The sequence below is a fragment of the Ictidomys tridecemlineatus genome, chromosome 16 (assembly GCF_052094955.1).
Source record: "Ictidomys tridecemlineatus isolate mIctTri1 chromosome 16, mIctTri1.hap1, whole genome shotgun sequence".
NCBI classification, from domain to species: domain Eukaryota; kingdom Metazoa; phylum Chordata; class Mammalia; order Rodentia; family Sciuridae; genus Ictidomys; species Ictidomys tridecemlineatus.
In genome coordinates, this window is record NC_135492.1 from 36,252,914 (window position 1) to 36,273,155 (window position 20,242).

At 57.7% G+C, this 20,242-nt stretch overlaps 1 protein-coding gene and 1 long non-coding RNA gene across 4 annotated transcripts in view; both read left to right on the forward strand.

The window, feature by feature from the left end:
• Nucleotides 1-20,242, forward strand: part of Chchd6 (coiled-coil-helix-coiled-coil-helix domain containing 6) — a 162,604-nt gene that overhangs the window by 108,123 nt on the left and 34,239 nt on the right. The gene's annotated exons all lie outside the window — the stretch shown is intronic.
• On the forward strand, nucleotides 880-4,693 carry LOC144371533 (uncharacterized). The gene is made up of 2 exons (XR_013431484.1): nucleotides 880-2,111; nucleotides 4,444-4,693. It is a non-coding gene; the product is annotated as an uncharacterized LOC144371533 (long non-coding RNA).

The window sequence follows — 20,242 nt, forward strand, 5'->3', positions numbered from 1 at the left end:
GTAGGGGAAGAGGAGTCATTGGGACTTCCTCCTCATAAGAGGGGCCTCCGGGTGGCCCACAGCACGTGAGAAGGGATCAGCGTCCTCACGTGTCTGGGGAATGCAGGCCACGGCCACAGCTGGTGCTCTTGCCCACGCAGGGGGTGGCCAAAGTGGAGGAGACGGACAGCACCCAGCGCTGGTGACGCTGTGGTTAATGCAGAATCGCAGATGCTGCTGCTGGGGGAAAACCGGGGCCCAGCCCCCTGGAAAGCCACTGGAACTGACAGGCCCCGTGTCCCAGCATGGATTCTTCAGACCCCGCAGTGTCGTTCCGACTGGGCCAACCACCAGGAGCAGGAGAGCCCCCCACACATGTGACAATTAAGGAAAAGGGGCCAGACAGACATGGGTGCCTGAGACAGTGTGACTTCATTTGCCTGCTGCTCCAAAGCAGCCCGACAGACCTACAAAGGCAGAAAACGGAGCCAAGTGCCGTGGTGCACACCTGCCATCCCAGTGGCTCGGGAGGCTGAGGCAGGAGGATCTCTAGTTGGAGGCCAGCCTCAGCAAAATCAAGGCCGTAAGCAACTCAGGGAGACCCTGTCTCTAAATAAAACACAAAGTAGGGCTGGGGAGGGGGCTCAGGGGTCAAGCACCCCGAGTACCGAAAATAAAAAACGACAAAGAAGAAGAAAATGGAAAATACTGGCAAGGTCAGGTTCCTTTGTGACCTGGGACAGATGTGCTCAGTGTTGAGGGCCCTCTGACTGTGCACTTGGTTGTGCACCTGCCTGTCAGTAAAGGGCCTCCAACTTCATAAACAGAGCAGGCGATAGGGGAAGGTGGGCCAGCAGGGAGTGCCCAGTGTCCTCCTCCGCCCACACCCCTGTGCCCCGCACCAGGGAGCCTGAAGGTTCTGAGTTCCCTGTTCTGGACGCTTCCAGGCCTTGCGCATGCGCTTCTTCTCCTCTGGACTGTCCAGGAGAGCAGAGAAGCCGAGAGGGGTCAAGTGCCTTACTCGAAAGTGCCAGCCGCCAGCCCAGATCTGCCTGTGCCCAGTCCCCTGGGACCCGTCTCCTCCAGGTCCCTGTAATTCTGAGCAGCCGCACTGTGACCGGTGGGACCCCATGTCTCTTTCCCCTTCTGTCTGGTGCCATGGGGAGGGGACATGGGTGCAGGGGCGGCTGGGCCGGCCTGCCCCACAGGCACCAGCAGAATGGCTGCCCCCCCATACTCCCCTGCAGCCTGGCACCCCATCTTGGACTCTAGCACATGCCACATTGCCTTGTGCTTATTAGCGTCGGTGGCTGTCTTCCCAGCTGGGAAGGTCTGTGAGCACAGAGTCCTCGCGAGTCTGACTCAAAAGGTGATTCATCGCCAAGGGCTGGGGACACAGTGTCTGGCACAGAATAGGTGCTCAGTAAACGTTTTCAAGGAGAAACAGAGGAAAGTGTGCGTGTGTGCAAGCAGGAGGCCGTGATGCACTGGGGTTCCGGGAAGGGGAAGGAGACTCTTGGCCACAGGTCTTCCTGGCGGAAGATATTTGGAGGATGAGCCGGATGCCCACAGGAGCCCAAGGGAAGGGGCAGGATGTGGACAGGCTGGGGGCGTCTGGACCCGGAGCCCAGCTCAGCCTGGCCGAGGTGTCCCGTGGGAAGGCAGGCAGGCAGTGGCCGGGCTACCCAAATGGGCTGGTGTGACGTTGCCAGGGGCCTGGCTCACTAGTGTGGCCTTCACTGAGAGTCATACTGGGGGCGCTGGGGGCGCTGGGAGCTGGAGAGAGATTTGCCCTTACAAGCCCAGGAGAATGAGGATTCCATTAAGAAAAACCCACGTGAGCCGCTGCACTTGGAGAAGTCTGAGTCTGGTTCCAGACATCCTTTTCCATGGGAAGCCAAAATGACCAGCCGGTGATTGACAGCTGTCAGGCAGGGAGTTCTGTGTCCCCTCGATGACAGTCCCTGTGATTTTGCAAGCCTGTGCTGTGTGCCAGGCCCCTTGACATAAGTCACTGCCATCCTGCAGCCTTCCTGCGAGGCAGATCACGTTACACGTGTTTTACAGACGAAAAAAACTCGGATCAGGATGAACAAGCTGCCGGAAGCCACGCGGCTGATGGATGCGGGCAGGTCTGTGGCGTCTCCCTGCTCCCAGTATGTGCTACTGCCTGTCCGGGTCGGCTCGCAGAGAGGCCTCGCCAACAGAATGTGGTCGACAGTGCCCAGCGCTGCCCCTTGGTTCCCCCTTGGTGGGTCACATTGGAAAAGTGAGCCGTGCTGAGCGAGTGTGCCCAGGCCATCAGTGGAGACCAGAGCTCTCTGTGGATCAGCAGGGCCTCGGGGGAAGTGGAAGAAACAGGCTTTGGCCATCCTTTCAAGAAGTTTCATCACAGAGGGGACACTGTCCTTAAGAGGGAGGGATGGGGCCAGGCATGGTGGCCCACACTGGTCATCCCAGGGGCTCGGGAGGCTGAGGTAGGAGGATCGCAAGGTGGAGGCCAGCCTCAGCAGCTTAGGAAGGCCCTAAGCAAATTCAGCGAGACCCTGTCTCTAAATAAAATCTAAAAACGGCTGGGGATGGGGCTCCGGGGTTGAGCATCCCTGGGTTCAATCTCAGATACTAAAATAAATAAATAGAAAAATAAAAATGAGGGCGCAGAGAGGCGTAGAGACAGCCTGAACTTGCACAGTTCTTACATCGCAGATCTGAGATCTAACGGGGTCTTTCTTGAATTTTCTTCTGTAAAACAGGAATGACCGCAGCTGTGATCTCCTAAGGCAGTTTGCTGGTTTGCTTATTTATTTATTTTTTTAGTTGTACAGGGACATAGCATCTTTATTTATTTACTTTTATATGGTGCCAAGGATGGAACCCAGGGCCTCACGCACAGGACGCAAGCGCTCTGAGCCCGGAGCCCAGCCCCAGCTCCTGCTAAGGTGGCTTGAAGGACTGAATGAATGGATTCAGTAGCGCTAACACATCACCCTTCTCCCTGGGCAAAGCTGGTTTTCTTGGTGCCAGTCGCTGACGCTCAGGGCCCGTGTCCCAAGTGCAGAGCACTCACCGGGCACCCTCCTGGGCTGCCTCTGTGACCTCACCATGCCCCCCAGGTTGGGTGACAGCAGTGACAACGAGTGTGCCTCGTGTTCTGAGCATGATTTGTTACAGCCCCAAGTGCGCCCAGGAGCCAGGGCCTCTCTTGGTCCCCACAGGCACAGATGGGGACCTCCGCAGAGTGATGGGAGCAGAGGATGCAGTCAGACTCACTGCCAAGAGGCCTGACAGGTGGAGTCAGGGACCCGCCACCCAGCGGCTGACTGCTCTCAGGGGTCCCTGTGACCCCATGTGAAGATGGTCTCATGTCCCCAACTCCAGGGACCTGCTCTCCCTCTCCTTCCACCCTTTGTTCAATACTTCAAAGCCAATCCCAGGGACCGTGACATCTCTCCTGTGGACCTCGGTGCACATCCTAAAACGCATGTGCCTTTTCTGACTTGGCCACACTGTCCTCCTGCCTCAGCCGTGGACTACTGTCCGTTCCTCTGCTGTCCCCAGCCCTTTTCATATTTTATAGAGAGACAGGGTCTCCCTGAGTGGCTCAGGGCCTCGCTAAGTTGCTGAGGCTGGCCTCCAACTCGCAGTCCTCCTACCTCGGCCTCCCAAGCTGCTGGGATGACAGATGGGCTCCACTGTGCCCAGTCTGCCGCTTCCTCTTGGCAGAGCTACCACAGATGGTGGCCTAACATGGTTCACTCTGTCCCTAGAGTCCACTCTGCAGTCAGGCCACTCTAGCACGGACCACGTGAGAGTCCAAGTTCAGGTGAGAGTCGCCTCACAGCACCTGGGGACGAGGCCTTGGTATTGCATGTGCTCAGCCATGTGCCGTGGCCTATCCAGCCACGGGGCAGCACTGTGCGCGCGTGTTTATAATTGCTCGTGTTTATTTATTGAGTAAAATATGGTTCATAGGAGAAAAAATGCAGATAAGCCCAAAAAATAAAGCAGAATTGGCCTGAAACCTCCCACACTGAGAGACGTGACCATGTTGACCCCAGCGTGCACACATCCCGTCCAGTGCCTGCGATGGGAATGTTCAGAATGTCTCAATATCTGCAAAACTGACATTCTGAAACATGGCATCCGCAGGCCACAGGATCGGGACTGCTTTGTGAACGCTGGGGCTCAACATGTCAGATCTCTCTGGACTTAATCAGTTCTGGCTGCTCCTTGGTCTGCCGCCATCTCCCAGGCACCCCTCAGGCACGGAGCTGCTGTAGGCTGTGACCGTTGTGGGAGCTGCCTGGGCTTGCTTAGGGCCTTGCTAAACTGCTGAGGCTGGCCTCCAACTTGCGATCCTCCTGCCTCAGCCTCCAGAGTCACTGGGATGACAGGTGTGCACCAATGTGCCTGGGTCTTTTTTTTTTAAATACGTTTATTTGTTTGTTTGTTTATTTTTATGAGGTGCTGAGGATGGAACCTGGGACTTCCTGCAAGGCAAGCGCTCTACCCTGAGCCCCAGCCCCTTCCCCTCCATTTTATCCACTTCTTGAAGACAATATTTTTAAAACTACGAACATAGCTGAGCATCTTTTCATAAGCTCTTGGGCTCCTTGTATTGCTTTTGGGAATCGCCTCTGCAGACCTCCTGTCACCATGTCACTACTATTTTATAGGTCGTTTTTACATAATATGGATATTAACCTCTGAATAATGTGTACTACAGATTTACTGTCCTGGTTTGTGGTTTTTACTACCAATTATCACATGTGTCATAAGTCTAGCTGGGCAAGGTGGCACACGCCTGGAATCCTAGCAGCTCAGGAGGCTGAGGCAGGAGGATCGAGAGTTCAAAGCCAGCCTCAGCAACTTAGCGAGGCCCTGCCTCTAAATAAAATAAAACCAAATTTTTCAAAAACCACTGGGGACGGGGCTCAGTGGTTGAGCACCCCAGGTTCAATCCCTGGTACCCAAAACACCACGTATTTTCCTGGTGTGTTTTCATTTTATAGATCTTGGTCTTGGCTTTTTATTTGTTGACGTTTTGCCATGGGCCTTGTGTTGTTGGGCTGATCTTGGGCCCCAGGGCTCAAGGGTCCCCTCGTCCCAGCCTTTGGCCCCTTGGGAGTGGCTGCAATGGCAGGCGCCTCCCGTCATGCCCAGCAGTTTCTGACATTGGGATATTTAAACTTCTGTGTGTTTTCTGATAAACTTAAAAATCTCCCCCTTCCCCATTTACATTCTTCCTTAAAGAACACGATTTTAAATTTTTATTTATTACAAACGGTCACATTCGTGGCTTTAGAAACCCCGTCTGTCCATTCTGATGGGTCAGGGTCACCGTCTGTCACCTGACCCAGGGTGTTTTGCTGTTGTCGCCCCAGCTAGAACCCCCAGGTGGCAAAAACTCTGAATTTGGATTCTCTTTCGAATTTGACTCCTTTCCTTAACTTTGCTGGCTGACTTTAGATCAATTTGACTTTTCCATTTCTTTCTTCTTTTTGTACTGGGATTAAACCCAGGAGTGACTCACCCCTAAGCCCCGTCCCCAGCCCTTTTTCTATTTGATTTAGAGACAGGGTCTCGCTGAGTGGCTCAGGGCCTTGCTGAGTGGCTGAGGCTGGCCTCCACCTTTCGATCCTCCTGCCTCAGCCTCCCAAGCTGCTGGGATGACAGGCGTGTGTCACATGTCCTGCTAGATGCCTCATTCTTAAGCAAATGATCAAAACTCCCTTATTGATTGTCGCTCGGGGTGAATAAGGTGCCACGTCGTCTGACTTCTTGCGATGTGTACAGCTGTTCAGTAGCTGTCCTGCCTCGGCCTAAGGAAGTCCATCCCGTAGGTGGACATTGTCGTTGTTCTTTACCTTGAGCTGAGCTCTCTTCCTGTATGTGGTTGTGACTGCTAGGTTCTGGTCCCGCCCTGTGGCCATAGCTCCTGTCCCCGAGCCACAGTGTGCCTGCCTGCCGTGTGACAGAGCTGAAGAGTCTCCTCTCTGTGTCCCTTGAACCGCCATCCCCTGCTCTCAGGGGTCCCTCCCAGGAAGTGACCCGCTGACCCTCTGCATGGTGTCGCCTGGTGTCCTCCCATCCCTCCTGGGACTCTGTGGGGCCAGGTGGAGGCCCCTCTGTGAGGGGCGGGGGTCTCCTGGCAGCCCTGCCTCAGGCTTCCTGGGGTCTGTCTGGGGGTTTTCTTGGTCCAGCCTTGGCTCCCATGGCTACCTCTGTGGTCCTGGGCCACATGGCCCCGGGCCTGCTACTTGGGCTTCGTGTTCCCTTGGTGTCCTGATGCGTCATGTTTTGAGACCGGGCCTCTCTATGTGGCTGAGGCTGGCCTCCAACTCCTCCTGCCTCCGTGTCTGGAGTAGCCCAGCAGAGCGCTTGTTCTGGGCCCAACCACAGGACCTTCACGGTGCCCTGTTCACCTCCATCTTGTTACAACACAGGAGCCGCTGGGGTTCCTCTGGGAGACAAGATGCCCCCGACTGCGCTCCAGCTCCCTCCCACCCGCCTTCCACTCGCCCTTTGCCGCCTGGGGATCCTCCTCCTTGGTAGGAAGCGGGAGTGGAGCGTCGCCCTGTCCACGTCCTGTTGGCTGCCCACCTTTCACCCCAGTGTGGGCCCCTGCTCTTGTTCCTGTCGCTCCTGATCCACTTTCAAAAGCTTCTTGTTTCCTTTTCTTGTCTTTCCTTTCCCCCCATCCTGATCATTTTGCAAAAAGCTCAGCCTCATGGGCCTCAGCTCTCCTGGCCTGTCCCCCTCCAGGCCTGGGCCACGCCGTCATGTCCCCACTTGGGTCCCTGGACGCTTTCCTGTGGGCACATGGAGACTCTCTGCTCAGGGGTCTTTGGAGTCGGGAGCTCCCTCCTGGAACCTGGGGAACGAGTCACCTCTGTGCTCTTCAAGACGTGCGCCTCCGTCCCTCCCCGGGAAGACCTGAGGTGGCCCCTCTGAGGAAGCCCTGTCCCCCGTCCCTGCCGTGAGTGGCAAGCCAGGGCACGTCGTGGTGGGCAGGCCCTGCCTTGTCCCTGCTGACATTGCCCACCACAGGACTCCCTGGGCAGCAGTGTTGGTTGTGATGAGGGAGCAGGTGCGTGGGCACCAGGTGGCAGAGCCAGGGAGGTTGCTGTCTGCCCTGTGGAGCCAGGGACATGTCCCCACAGCAAGGAGTTAGTGTCCAGGCCGAAGGCCCCGACCGCAGGGCCACTCTGTGGCCCGCAGAATCTCTTGGGGTACCCTGCTTACAGCTACAGGCTTCCTCTGGAGCGTCCAGGCCAGGTGGGCCCCCCAAATCCACACTTAAATGAGCACACACAGGGGACACTCACCGGGCCAGCTCGGGCCACACTGAGAAGCCACCTGAACCCTCGCCTCCTCCTGCCCGCCCTGCGGCCTCCCCCACCTCCTGTCCTTGGCCCCCAGGACACCCAGGTCTCGGGCTGGCTTCCTCCCTGGGCCCAGCACCTTGTTCCTCTGGGTCACCCAGTGCCCCCTGGCGCTCGAGGCCACTCATTTCCGTCAGTTCTTCTCTTTGTTCTAAAGTGACCTGTGCTGTCCCATCGGAGGCAAGACTGTGAGTGCTGGTGACACCGGGGTGGCTGTCCCTCCTGCCTTCTTGGGCGCAGCTGGTCAGGGGCCACAGTGCCCGCGTGGATCGCCTGTGTCCAGTGGCCACTTCCTGTCCTACGGAACATCTCGGGCACCAAGCATTTTGGGGTGTCCAGAGGGGACACACGAGCTCCAGAAGGCCCTTCGCCCTCTCTGGATGGGAAACGGCGCAGCAGCGAGGAAGGCCCACGGGCGTCCCCTCTTCCTGCTGGCCCGAGACCCGGCAAGGGCTCCAGTGCCCAAGACCAAGTCCATCCTTTCCCCTCCTCCCCCAGGTTCGTCCCCGCCTTGCTCTGCGTGTCCACAGCCAGGAGGGGAGGCCCCGTGGTCCAAGGTCAGGGATCCCCAAGTGCCTGTCGGCTCCTGCCCGGCCCTGCCCTGTGGTCACTCTGTCGAGACAGGGACACTGCTTCACCTCAGGCTGGGCTCAGGTGAGTGGGCCACAGTGACAAGCCCTCCCACCTGTCCATGTGGCCCCTGTGGCCTCTCCTGCCCACAGGACCCGCCGTGCTACTCCGGAGTCCCCATGGTGCTCCGTCCAGTCTCTGATTTTTCCAGGGCCTTGTCTGAGTGTCTGTCCCCGGCTTGTCCTCGTCCAGTTCTGCGTCCCCTTTTACACAGCCCAACGGTTGCCTCCTCCAGGAAGTCTCTCTGGGTTCCACCGGCAAAGCTCACAGTGCCCCGTCCCCACATCTGAGGTTGCTCTGTCCCTGGCCTCAGCTGAGCTCCCCAGGCCAGGAAGTGAGTCTTCACCACGTGCCAGACTCCCCGGGACAGGACAAGGGAGGAGAGCGGGCAACCTGCAGAGTAGTTAGCAGCCAGTTCAGATCCCAGGGGCATGAGGGAGCAGCCCAGCCCGTCACTGGACACATGGGGACCAGTGTGGATGCGTTGGACGTCTGTGTGGGGAGCCCCCAGCTGGCTGGGCGCACCCTGCCCAGGGTGCAGGGACCCAGTAGCACCTAAAACCACAGGAGAGCCTTCCCTGGTCCACTTAGAACACGGGCCATGAACAGGGACAGTGCGGACAACACTTGATTAAAGGGGGAAGTATTACAATATTTTAATCAAACACCTCAGGGTGTCTCATGAGGACTCTGGGTGGCATCATCTCTGTTCGATTTTAAATACACAAAAATCAGTTTAGAAGTGTCTCCATGTTCATCCAGGCACCGTGGCCCACGCCTGTCATCCCAGCAGCTCGGGAGGCTGAGGCAGGAGGATCGCAAGGTGGAGGCCAGCCTCAGCCACTCAGTGAGGCCCTGAGCCACTCAGCGAGACCCTGTCTCTAAATACAAAAAGCGTCTCGGTGTCCTTACACTCCTGCGAACCCAGTTTTCCCACTCAAGCCCAGGGAGGGTAAGTTCTGTACCCAGGTCACGCAGCCCTGAAGGGACTTGTAACCAGCACCACGGTGCATTTTGTTCTGATTTAAGAAGATCTGGAATATAGCAAGTGCACACAGCACCCGACCCTCCCTAAGGAATGTCACCATGCAAGTCCCAGCGGCTCCCGGGCTCTCTGCAGAGGAATGTAGGTCATCCCATTGTCTCCCGTGAAAGTGGCCAGACTTGGCAAGTGGCACTGATATCCTCATGGATCTGATGAGAATGGGCAGAGTCAAGAGGGAGGATTGTGGAATCTGCTAATTTGCTGGTGGCGGTTGGCCATTAGCCAGTGACTTTGCCCGCCTGAGAATAATGGCTGATATTTATCGCGTCCCCAGCCTGTGCCAGACGCTCTGCTGAGCAGGTTCTCAGCCCTGGCTCGTCGCGTGGAGTCGAGAAGATGGGCCACCACAGAGGCCGGCCTCCACCAGGCCTCCCCAGCCTCCACCAGGCCTCCTCAGGCCAGGGCCCAGGAGGCCACCACGCATACAAACGCATGGGATGCCAGAGAGGAGCCCACAAAGGTGGCTGAGTGTGGTGACAAGAAACCAGGTCGTGGCCAGGACTCTAGGGACGGCTGCCCGTGCAGTAGGAGTGTGGCGGAGGTGGCCGCGTGGCCTGGGAGAACCACCGTGTTGTGCTCCCGTGGTGCTTGTGTTCGGTGACATTTGAAAAAGTGTGGCAAGGAATCGAGGTGAACCTGTCCCGTCTTGTCGCAGTGTCCTATCAAGAGGATCTCACTTCCCTCCTGAGCACGGGACGTAGGTGGCACTTGCCTGTGTGGTGTCATTGTGTCCCGTGACCACTCTCCCTCGCTAGACCCGACTGCACTTGATTAGAAAATGGGACTCGCCACTCAGAGACTGGCTTTTCCCGACTCTAATAGGAAACATCAGTGCCATTAAGACAGCAGGTCCCTTGTCCTTGGCGACAGATGCTCAGATAGGACAGTGACTGAATGAAGACTCAGAGTCACAAGAAAAGTCTGGAAAAGAAGCCCCACGTCATAAAATACGGAGAGGGAAAGCAGCCAGGTGACTCCAGACTGGGACTGGGAGCGGGATGGAGGGACGGGCTGAGCGGGGACCCCAGAGGCACCCAGATGACGACGGCGGCAGCCGAGTCCCTGGGCTGGGAATCCTCAACGCTCACTGAGACACTGTGGCCAAGATGTGCCTCTGTCACAAGGAGGGGCGGGAAGGGGACAGGACTGTGTGATTCTGCTTATCTTTCAAAAAGGAATGTGACAAGGCTAATGTCACTGTCACCCGCAGGGACCAGTGGCAGCCACAGGGAGTGGACTGTGTCCTACGCGGGTTGACCTTTGAACCCTGATGACGCATTTTTTCAATTTTTAGCACGCGATACCTTGATTTATTTTTATCTGGTGCTGAGGATCCACCCAGAGCCTCCCACATGCTCCGCCCCTGCGTGGGACAGGGACAGTGTGACAGCTTGCCTCGCACCTGTGAGGGCCAGGACCCTGTTCCCAGGCCCAGCACCCCCCAGCCCCCAGCATGGCAGCAGGTGACGCTCCAGTAGACTCACGCCTCCCCTGGATGGAAATGGGGCCCCCCAACAAATTGACATGGCCCAGCTGCTGGCAGAGGCCCAGAGACGCACTGTCCCCATGGGCCAGGGTCTCCCTTTCTCACCCACAAACCCCAGTGGCTCGGGCGCACTGGCCTGGGCTGCGGCCTGCGTCCCGTGGGCCAGAGAGTCCTTTCTGGATCTGGAGACGTCGGTGGCCACCAGCACCAGCAAAGGGCCATCCTGCCCCAGGTGCCCCCTTCCCCCACCAAGGGACACTGGGAGCCCTGGCCCTGGCAGGGGTTTCTCCACAGTGAGCAGCTCATGAGGAGCACTTCCTGTCCCTACAGGGCACCCACCGGGGCCCCAGGGACACCAAAGCAGTGCCCTTCACCAAGACTCTGAGTCCAGAGCCCTGAACATCCAATTCAGAGAAGCCCACAGACTCCCACACCTGGGCTCAGTTACACCCAGGACAAAATTCTGAAAGACATGAGTGGAAACCAACATCTAACTGTGACAGTAGAGCGCTGAGTGACAGTAGATCTGTCACGTAGTGCTGTGGAGGCCGGGAGGAAACAGCCAATTTTTTAAGTGCTATAAAATAAATCCATCAACCACCGATTCCCAGGGCTGCTCACCCCCAGAGCCCCGTCCCCAGCCCCTTTTTATATTTTATTTAGAGACAGGGTCTCCCTGAGTTGCTCAGGGCCTCGACCGCGATCCTCCTGCCTCAGCCTCCTGAGCCACTGGGATCACAGGCGTGCACCACCCCACCCGGGGAGAGTCAGCTCTTCCCCCGGAAAAACAGGGACAAAATCAAAAAGTCATCCTGGAACGCGAGCAAACAAGGATCCGAGGGAAAAGCAGAAATGTGAGTGAATGCAGAGCGTTAGAGAAGAGGTCCAGCGCGCTCAGGGTAAAGCCATCCTATTTTTTTAAAAAATTGGATGGAAAAAATACTCCAATTAAAGGAAGCCATGGAACAAGAAATCATGAAAATGATCAAAGGCGGCTGTTAGCTTTGGGGGACAGCAGGTCCATCTGAGAGCAGTGGGTCACAGTGTTCCCAAAGAAGCCCCGGAACAAATGGGCAAAAGCAATATTCAAAAAAGTCCTAGAAGAAAAGCTGTGTCTAGGCGATGCCCAGCAGGTGGCGCCTTCTCCTGCAGAGCTGCCTCCTAGGGCGGTGCCGTCAGCAGCCTCACCCTTGGGGGCTGCTTTGCGCTCCACCCCCTTTTTTTTGGTACCAAGGATCAAACCCAGGGGTGCTTAACCCCTGAGCCCCATCCCCAGCCCTATTCTGTATTTTGTTTAGAGACAGGGTCTCCCTGAGCTGCTTAGGGCCTCGCTTTGCTGAGGCTGGCCTCCACCTTGCGATCCTCCTGCCTCAGCCTCCCAAGCTGCTAGGATGACATGGCGCCTCAAGTCAGCCCGGCCCTGCTGCGTTTTTAAACTGAGACTCGGTGATGTCTTATCCAGATGAACCAGGGATCAGTACTGTCACAGGGTCCTTCCAACACTGGAAGGGCGGCTCAGGTGGGGGAGGGGGCGTGCTGCAAGAGACTCCCGTCACCATGCGCCTTGAGGGTGGAAGAAGAAGCCACGGGCCAGGGGACCCCATCCACTGCAGGAACGGGTGACAGAAGAATCCTGCTGCAGTGAGCCATGGCATGTGTGGTGACTTGTCCCAGCCGCGGTGGAGAAAGCGCCATCCAGGAGGATGACGGGGCCTGGGCCCAGCCCCACACTCTGCCAACCATGCTGCCAGCCGCCTTGGGAAATGGAGTCCCCAGAGCCCCTGGGAGCAAGAGGGGACATCCAGGCGGAAGCAGGGCCTCACTCCTTCCTGCTCCAAGGGACAAAGAGCACGTGAATCCTGGAGGTCACCATCGTGGGAGCCTGACTGGGGAGAGTCTTGAATGACAAGCCAAGGAATCGGACCAAGGGGACAGACAAAGGGGTACGAGTGGCCTGGGGTGGCTCTGGGACTGCAGGCCCCTGGTTCTCGCTGCCCGACTTTCACCCCCTGACGCTGGCTCCTGAAGAGCAGCAGGTTCCACCACCAGACAGCAGTCACCCAGGCCAGCCGAGAACCGTGACGGGGACTGAGACGGAGGTGAGAGCTTTCTGTCACTTCTCGTGGAAATCACACCCGAACAAGAAAGTGATGTTGACACTGAAGCACATTGAAAAAAAACGGGGATGGCTGGAGGAGGGTATCTGAGTCTGTCACCCTGAGAGAGTGTCGGTGGCAGGTGGGCCACTTTACCAGGCACAAGTAGGTGTGGCTGGAGGATTGGACACAGGAAAATTGGGACAGGACATTTTTTTGCCACGATTGAACTTAGGAGCACTTGACCCCTGAGCCCCGTCCCCAGCCCTTTTTTCGATTTTATGGAGAGACAGGGTCTCGCTGAGCTGCTCAGGGCCTCCCTGAGTCGCTGAGGCTGGCCTCCACCTTGCGATCCTCCTGCCTCAGCCTCCCGAACTGCTGGGGTGACAGGTGTGTGCCACCGCGTCCAGCTAAAGTTTTTAATGGAAACTCTGACCAAAGAACAAGGTCACTGGCAACTGGGCCCCGAGTCTGGAGGCGAGTGGCAGCAGCTAGGTGTCCTGCCCGCCCTGCCACCTGCTAGAAACTGGGACAGCTCTGTTACTGAGGCCTCCTCCAAAGAGCACAGAGTCGTTTGATGAGGTCAAGGGCAAGGTGCTCGAGTGCCAGCCGCACACTCCGTGGCCACTCCTTCCTGCCCACAGACGGGCGCTGGCTGAGGCTGCTCTCGGAGCCTCCGAGTGAAGTTCATGGGTTGAGGCCCTGACACAAAGACCTGCTGTCCCCACTACTGGAAGATCCCGTGTCCTGGCTGTTCCTGGTCTAAGCAAGGTCCTAGTTCTGCCCTCAGGCAGAGAGAACCACTGGCCCTGGCTGTTAATAAAGTCCCTGGCCCCGCCAGGTGTGGTGGCGCATGCCCGTCATCCCAGGAGCTCCGGAGGCTGAGGCAGGAGGATCACAAATTGGAGGCCAGCCTCAGCAATTTAGCAAATCTCTAGCAACTCAGACTCTCTGAGTCGGTTGCTCCTGTGGTCTCCTTCCCTTTTATGCACTCCGTCCACTGCCCCCTCTTTCCCTGAGGACAGTTATTCCCCTCTGGCTGTCATCAGGGTGGGGACAGGGGACAGTTACTCCCCTCTCTCTGGGAGCTGGAGGTGTAGCATTGAAGGGGTCCCTTGATCGGCCGTCAGAGTCCCTGGGGGGATCTGGAGCCCCCACTCTGTGACCCAGTGAGGCTGGGAAGTGCTCTCTCAGAGAAGCCCCGGGCAGAGGCCCTGAGGCCACCCAGGAGGGCTGCCTGCAGGAGGCAATGGGGCCTGAGAGGCAGCTGCAGCCCTCCTGGCCTCCATATTGCACAGACTCCTCTCCTGGCCTCCGCATCCCGCAGACTCCGTTCTTACCACGGTGGGTGTTCATCTCCTTGGGTGTCAACAGGAGCAGCCGTGTCCCTGTCTGACATTTTGACTTCATAATTCCTCCTGGTCATTTTCTGATGGGCGAGACCCATCTGGGGTCTCCCGGATTGGCCGTGATGGATGGTGCTGCCGAGAGTCTGATCCGGAGTCTCTCAGTCATTTATCAGCAAGGGAGGCGCTAACGACTGTGCAGCTGGGTTTGTGGGGGACACAGTGGGGCACTTAAGGCAGAGGGAGCCGTTTGTGCCGAGGTAGGCGGTGTGGACCGTGTGGCCCCTTCTGGAAGAGCCATGTGGATCATGACTCACTGGGCTATCTCAGGGAAACCGAGGAACATAAGGCTAGCCCACGGCCAGATCCCAGGGTCGGAGCGGGGTGGGACGTGAGATGGTCCTGTTGGTCCTGCCCCCAGGTGCCCCTTTATCTGTAGGTGGCTGCCAGCCTGTGTCACAGGAGATGGGTACCTGACTGTCAAGGTCCCTGCAGGCAGAAAGCGCCACCATCTCCCCCAGAGCGCTGCTTCGGTGGGTCGTGGTGCTGTGGACTAGATCTCCCGTCCACCTCGTGGTGCCCCCCTGACCCTGGCCTCAACTCAGGATTCTTTCTTTCTTTCTTTCTTTTTTTAGTGGGGACAGTTACAGGGAATTGAACCCAGGGGGACCCTCAACCCCTGAGCCCCGTCCCCAGCCCTATTGGGTATTTATTTAGAGTCAGGGTCTCCCTGAGCTGCTCAGCGCCTCACTAAATTGCAGAGGCTGGCCTCCACCTTGCGATCCTCCTGCCTCAGCCTCCTGAGCTGCTGGGGTCACAGGTGTGCGCGATCGTAGCTGGCCTGTGAATCCATTTTTTTTCAGATACTTACAAGTTAATTTTGTTTGGTGGCCACCATCACGACAGCTGCGGTCCATTCACACCTGTCACTGCCAGGCCCCATGTCAGGGACATATTCGTTACAAATGAATTTTGACTCCTCACAGCGTCGGTTCAGAGGTGGCCTTGTGTTAGACCTGAGCAGGTTGGCCCTCTAAGGCACCATCAGAAACCCAGGGACAGCGGGGACTTTTCACTGACTAGACAGTGGCCACGTGCAGCTTTGGTGTAGGCTGGCTGTCCATGGGGACAGTCTTCAGAGGTCTCTTGGAACCTCGCGATCCGGCCAGCCTTGCCGTCCCCACCTCACATGCCTGCTGCCCTGGCCTGGGAGCACAGGGCCACACAGCCCCGCGTGACCCGTGGGCCGTGGCTTCTGGGTCCAGGCCTGGTTTATTCACGAGACGGTGCGTGTTGGCTGTCTCTGCGACGCCGAGCGGAGTCTGTGGATATGAAAACAGAACCTTTCAGCAAAGACCTTTCTAAACCCCCAAACATTAGGATTATGTTAAAACCTCGAGGTTTTCTCGGTCCTGTGACATTTCCTGTTTCCATTTGCACAGCTGGAGAGCAAATAGACACGCAGGGGTTACAGATTTATTTTCTGTTCTCGTTCCTGTAGTTCAAGTCTTAGCTCATCGGAGCATCCATCTTGTAGAGGGAGCAAAATGCTAACTTGAATCCATCACTTTTCTTGATATCAAGTTTTCTGGGGTGGCTTGGTTTGTTCTTTGAGTTTTACTTTTGGTTCTTTTTAATTTTTTTTTTCCCCTTTGGTACCAGCCCTTTTCTGCCTCTTATTTAGAGACAGGGTCTCCCTGAGTGGCTCGGGGCCTTGCAAAGTGGCTGAGGCTGGCCTCCACCTTGCAATCCTCCTGCCTCAGCCTCCCCGGCTGCTGAGAGGACAGTCATGCATGCACCAAAGCACCCTAGCTCCAGTTATTAAAAATACTTCTTGGTGGAGAAAGGGAAGACAGCAGGATCTGAGTCCTGGTCACCTCACTGGCCAGGTCGAAGCCAAGTTCTGTTTGTAAGGTGACAGAGGCCTTTGGGGACAGCCTACAGTAGATGCCCCAGTTCTCTCTTGCTTGGTTACGGAGCATCATGCAGGAAAGGAAATCTTTCCTAGGAGAGTCTTTCACTACATTTAATAAATATTTAGCAAAAATATATACATATTATGCTTAGTATTGATGATTGGTCAATGAAGGAGAGTCACTTCATCTTGGACAGTGACTCTGGTGGCGCACATTGAGCTGTATCATCCCCAACCCTCCGACAGTCGCCCCACGATTTGAAACTTCTAAAATTAGCAATTGGAATTCCTAAGAATTGACAATCCATGAAGAAAATGTCTGTGTGAAGGAAAAGAGAAGCCAAAGTAATTTGTTCTCTTCTCTGAGAATCAGCAGCAGGAACCAAAGTGGCTTCAGAGTATTGGGGGCAGCAAGAGGCTGCAGGCCTGGGCGGCTGGCGGACCCCAACAGACAGATGTTTTGTTTGTCCTTTTTTAGAAATCTCTCCCTCTGACTTTCTTCATATACATACATTTAACTGCAAAATCCCAAGCAGGTGGGAAACTGTATACAACAGAGCAGATTACGATGTCCCACTGTTGTTCCCAATTTTGAAATAGGAAGTCCCATGATTTGAAAGTTAGTGGCCCTTGGGGACATGAACCTAGGGTCTATCCAGAGACTGTGGGCTTGTCTAGAACTTGTGCACTGCCCTTTTGTCCCACGGGGTTCCTGGGAGGGCCCGCCATCTGCTTCCCCTCACCTCTGTCCCTTCTGCTGACTAGAGGAGCACGTCACAGGCAGCCCTCCTTGACACTCAGGCCAATTGTGTGACTTGTCTGTTGCCCCAAGGCCACTGCCCAGAGAGCTAGTCTCCAGACACCTTCCCAGGCCAAATGCTGTGGTGCATGTCTGTCATCCCAGCAGCTCGGGAGGCTGAGGCAGGAGGATCGCAAGGTGGAGGCCAGCCTCAGCCACTTAGTGAGGCCCTGAGCCACTCAGCGAGACCCTGTCTCTCAATAAAGTACAAAAAGGGGCTGGGGACGGGGCTCAGGAGTTGAGCACTCTGAATTCAATCCGATACCAAAAAAAGACCCCAGGACACCTTGGCAGGCCCAGTGCAGAGCCCCCCGTCCTTGGCGAGTCTGTCTGGAAAGGGGAGCCGCCACCTGTGAGCGAGTAGGTGACAGACCAGTTGGCCCTTCTGCCTGCAGTCGCTGTGGACTTGTGGCCCTCCAAGTGACGCGCACTTTGTCCAGACACGACTGCTCTGATGTGTCCCCTGAGAACCTGTTCTTTGGTCCAACTTGTGCCCTCCACGCCTGGAGAAGGCTGGCATCTCCTCGCCTCCCTTTGTGCCCTGCCCTGGCGCCGCCCAGCTGTTCTGGATCCTTCCACGGCTCATCAGAAAGGAGCTCCTTGTGCCGACAGTCGCAATGGCTGCACCGGGTCCCGAGTCCTGCGAAAAATGACCCCTCGGTGGAAATGGATCTGAAACCGTGTCTGAAAGGCAGCTGATCCGCAGCTTGGAAAGTTCTAGATTCTGGTTCAGAAGGTGACTGTTTCCAGCAAAAGGCTTTCTCTCTGCTTTGGGCACCATTGAAGGTCACTGTGCTGGAATCATCCATGAGCCTGTTGGGCGGTGGCCTGTCCCCTGGATCCTGCCTGTACCTCTTGGGCTGCCCTGAGATGCCGCAGGACCTGGGTGGGGCTCAGAGCCTAGAGGTGGGGTCAGCGGGAGCCAGCGAAGGAGACAGGGCCCTGGCTGTCAAGAGGGGACATCCGCAGGCTCTGGCCCAGGGGAGTCCAGCTCTGAGCCAGAATGGGGCCCTGAGTCCCGGTCGGTGGACACAGGGTGTCACACGTTGGCCCTGCCAGACTCGGTCTGCAGCCTCACTCAGGTGGCTTTATCTGAAAGTGAGATACAGGCCCTCGGCGGGGTCAGTCTGCAATTGGCCACCAGACCTCTGTCACTCAGACTCGAGGCTTGTCCCCGCCGTGACCCCCCCCCCCAGCAGGGCTGGGAAGAACTCGGGCACTCGGGGAAGCCCCCACAGGACAGACCCAACAGTGACCCGCGGAGGTGGCATTCTGAAGGTTACTGAGGAAGCCATGCTGCCTGCCCCGGTCACACCCAGGGACAGGTCCCCGTTCTCTAGTGAGTCAACGTAAAGGAACGTCTGGTCTGGGCCTGGCCCCAGGTTGCGCAGGGTCCCCACCAGGTGCTGGGCAGTGCCTGCCCTCTGTGACCGGGCCTTTGGGTGTCCTCAGAGCCCCGTGGGTCATGAAGGTCACAGTGTACCAGGCACGGTGGCGTACGTCTCTCATCTCAGTGGCTCCGGAGGCTGAGGCAGGAGGATCGTAAGTTGGAGGCTAGCCTCAGCAAAAGTGAGGCCCTGAGCAACTCGGGGAGACCCTGTCTCTAAATGAAATACAAAACAGGGCTGGGGACGGGGCTCAGGGGACGAGGGCCCTGGGTTCACTCCCTGATGCTCCAACCCCTCAACAAGTCCCTGTGCCAGCTGCTGGGCATGCTGGGAGGAGGGCCAGGCTGGAATCCGCAGACCAGAACCCGTGTCCCCGACGTCCAGCACAGGACGAAGCAGAGCCCAGACAGCCGTCACCCTGGGCTCTGTCCTGGCCCCAGAGAGCTGGCCTGCCCTGGGCTCCAGCCATTCAGGGACCTGCCGCCCTGGGAACCCGTGCTTGTTAGTGACCATGACCGTGACCGTGACCGTGACCGTGCTCAACTGAGGCGTGTGGCCCTGCCTGCTCCTGCCTCGCCCTGTGCCCACTGGCTGGACCGTGCCCATCACCCCGGTCCTGTGCACCAGGTGCCTCCCAGGCTGTCGCTGGTCAGTGGCTGTCGCCGGTCAGCACCCTTCTCCGCTGGCTGCCCCCTTGCACCCCGGCTGCATGCCTCTCTCTCTGCCTCTGTCCCTCCGTCCCCCAGATCTCGGGAGCCAGGCCTCCATGAGCATCAGGAACATTGTTTCCATGAAGAGGCTGTTGCCACGGCAACCCCAGGGCCGGCCTGCTGCCAGTCAGCGGCCTCCAACGAGGCCCACAGAAGGCTCTGGCAGGGGGGAGGGCAGAGCCACGGCTGGGCCCCTTCTGTGTTCGGGGTTTGTGGGTCACATGCTGGAGGAATGGGTGACAGTGCCGGACCCGCAGCCCTGAGCTGACCATGGGCCAGGCCAGCAGTCACCAGCCCGGCAGCCTCTGTTCTGGGACACCAGGCTTGTGACAATTGCCACTTTGACCTTGCAGCCTGTCCCGCCGTCACAGAGAAGCTGCTGGAGGGACTCCAGTGACGGCAGAGGCCCCATAGCTTGTGTGGCACTTCCCTGGCTCAGGCACCTGCGGCTCAGAAAGGGGGCTGTGGCTCTGAGAGAAGCCAGCCCCAGCAAGGGACCTGGGAGGGTCAGCACTGGAAATAGAGTCACAGCTGGACAGGAGCTGGGGACACGGCCATGTCCCCATGTGCACATCCCCGCGTGCACCAGAGGCCGGCCCAGGGCCAGCTGGGGCTCCCCTGCTGACGGGGTGGGACTGCTGGGCGGGTCACAGAGGCGCACGATGTCCCCTGGCAGAGCGAGGAACGGGGTGTGGCATTCCACCACGACCCAGATGTGTCGCTAAGTCAGACCAGGCAGCCAGTGAGGCTGCCCAGGCCCTGTAGGCCCCGCGGGAGCAGGAGGACAGGAGGTCGGGGTGGAAATAGGAGCCGACATCGGGTTCACACCCCATGTCGTGGGGACTGTCACCACCCAAGCTCCTGAGGCACACCTGGCCTTTGAGTAAGAGTGGCCGCGGCCCAGGGCCTCCTCAGCCTGGGCTGGAGAGCCCCTGTGTCCTCTGGACCCTCTGAGACTTTGTGATCCTCCCCCGGCACGTCCCGTCCCTGCGGCTCAGTGTCCATTCTCTCTGGGGCTCCCAAGGAGGGACAGAGCTGTGGCCCTGGGCTTCTTAGTGAAAAGGGAGGTGAGGGACATCGTGGGACGTGTCCAGTGGGGTCGTGATGGAGACGGGCAGGGATGGAAGGAGTGGTTTTATTTAGCAGCTACTATGTCCCAGACACCGACTACTCGGGTTGGGAGCATCTAAATGAGACAGTGCGCATGCGTCAGCTGTGCAGTGTTAGAAAGGCCCCGGAGCTTGCCTAGGAGAGTGACGTCTGAGTTGGAACCCAAACTAGGAGTGGCAGCCGTGGAGGTGTAGGGGGTACGTGGACCTGGGTCAGGGCTCTGGGGTGGTCTCGGGAAATCTGGGTCCGAGCTCGGGAGATGGAGCTTTAGCAGATGGAGAGCTGCTGGCAGGGAAGGGCCTGGGGTAGGGAAGAGCTTGCGTGACCCAGGGCAGGGAGGTGGCCACTGGCAC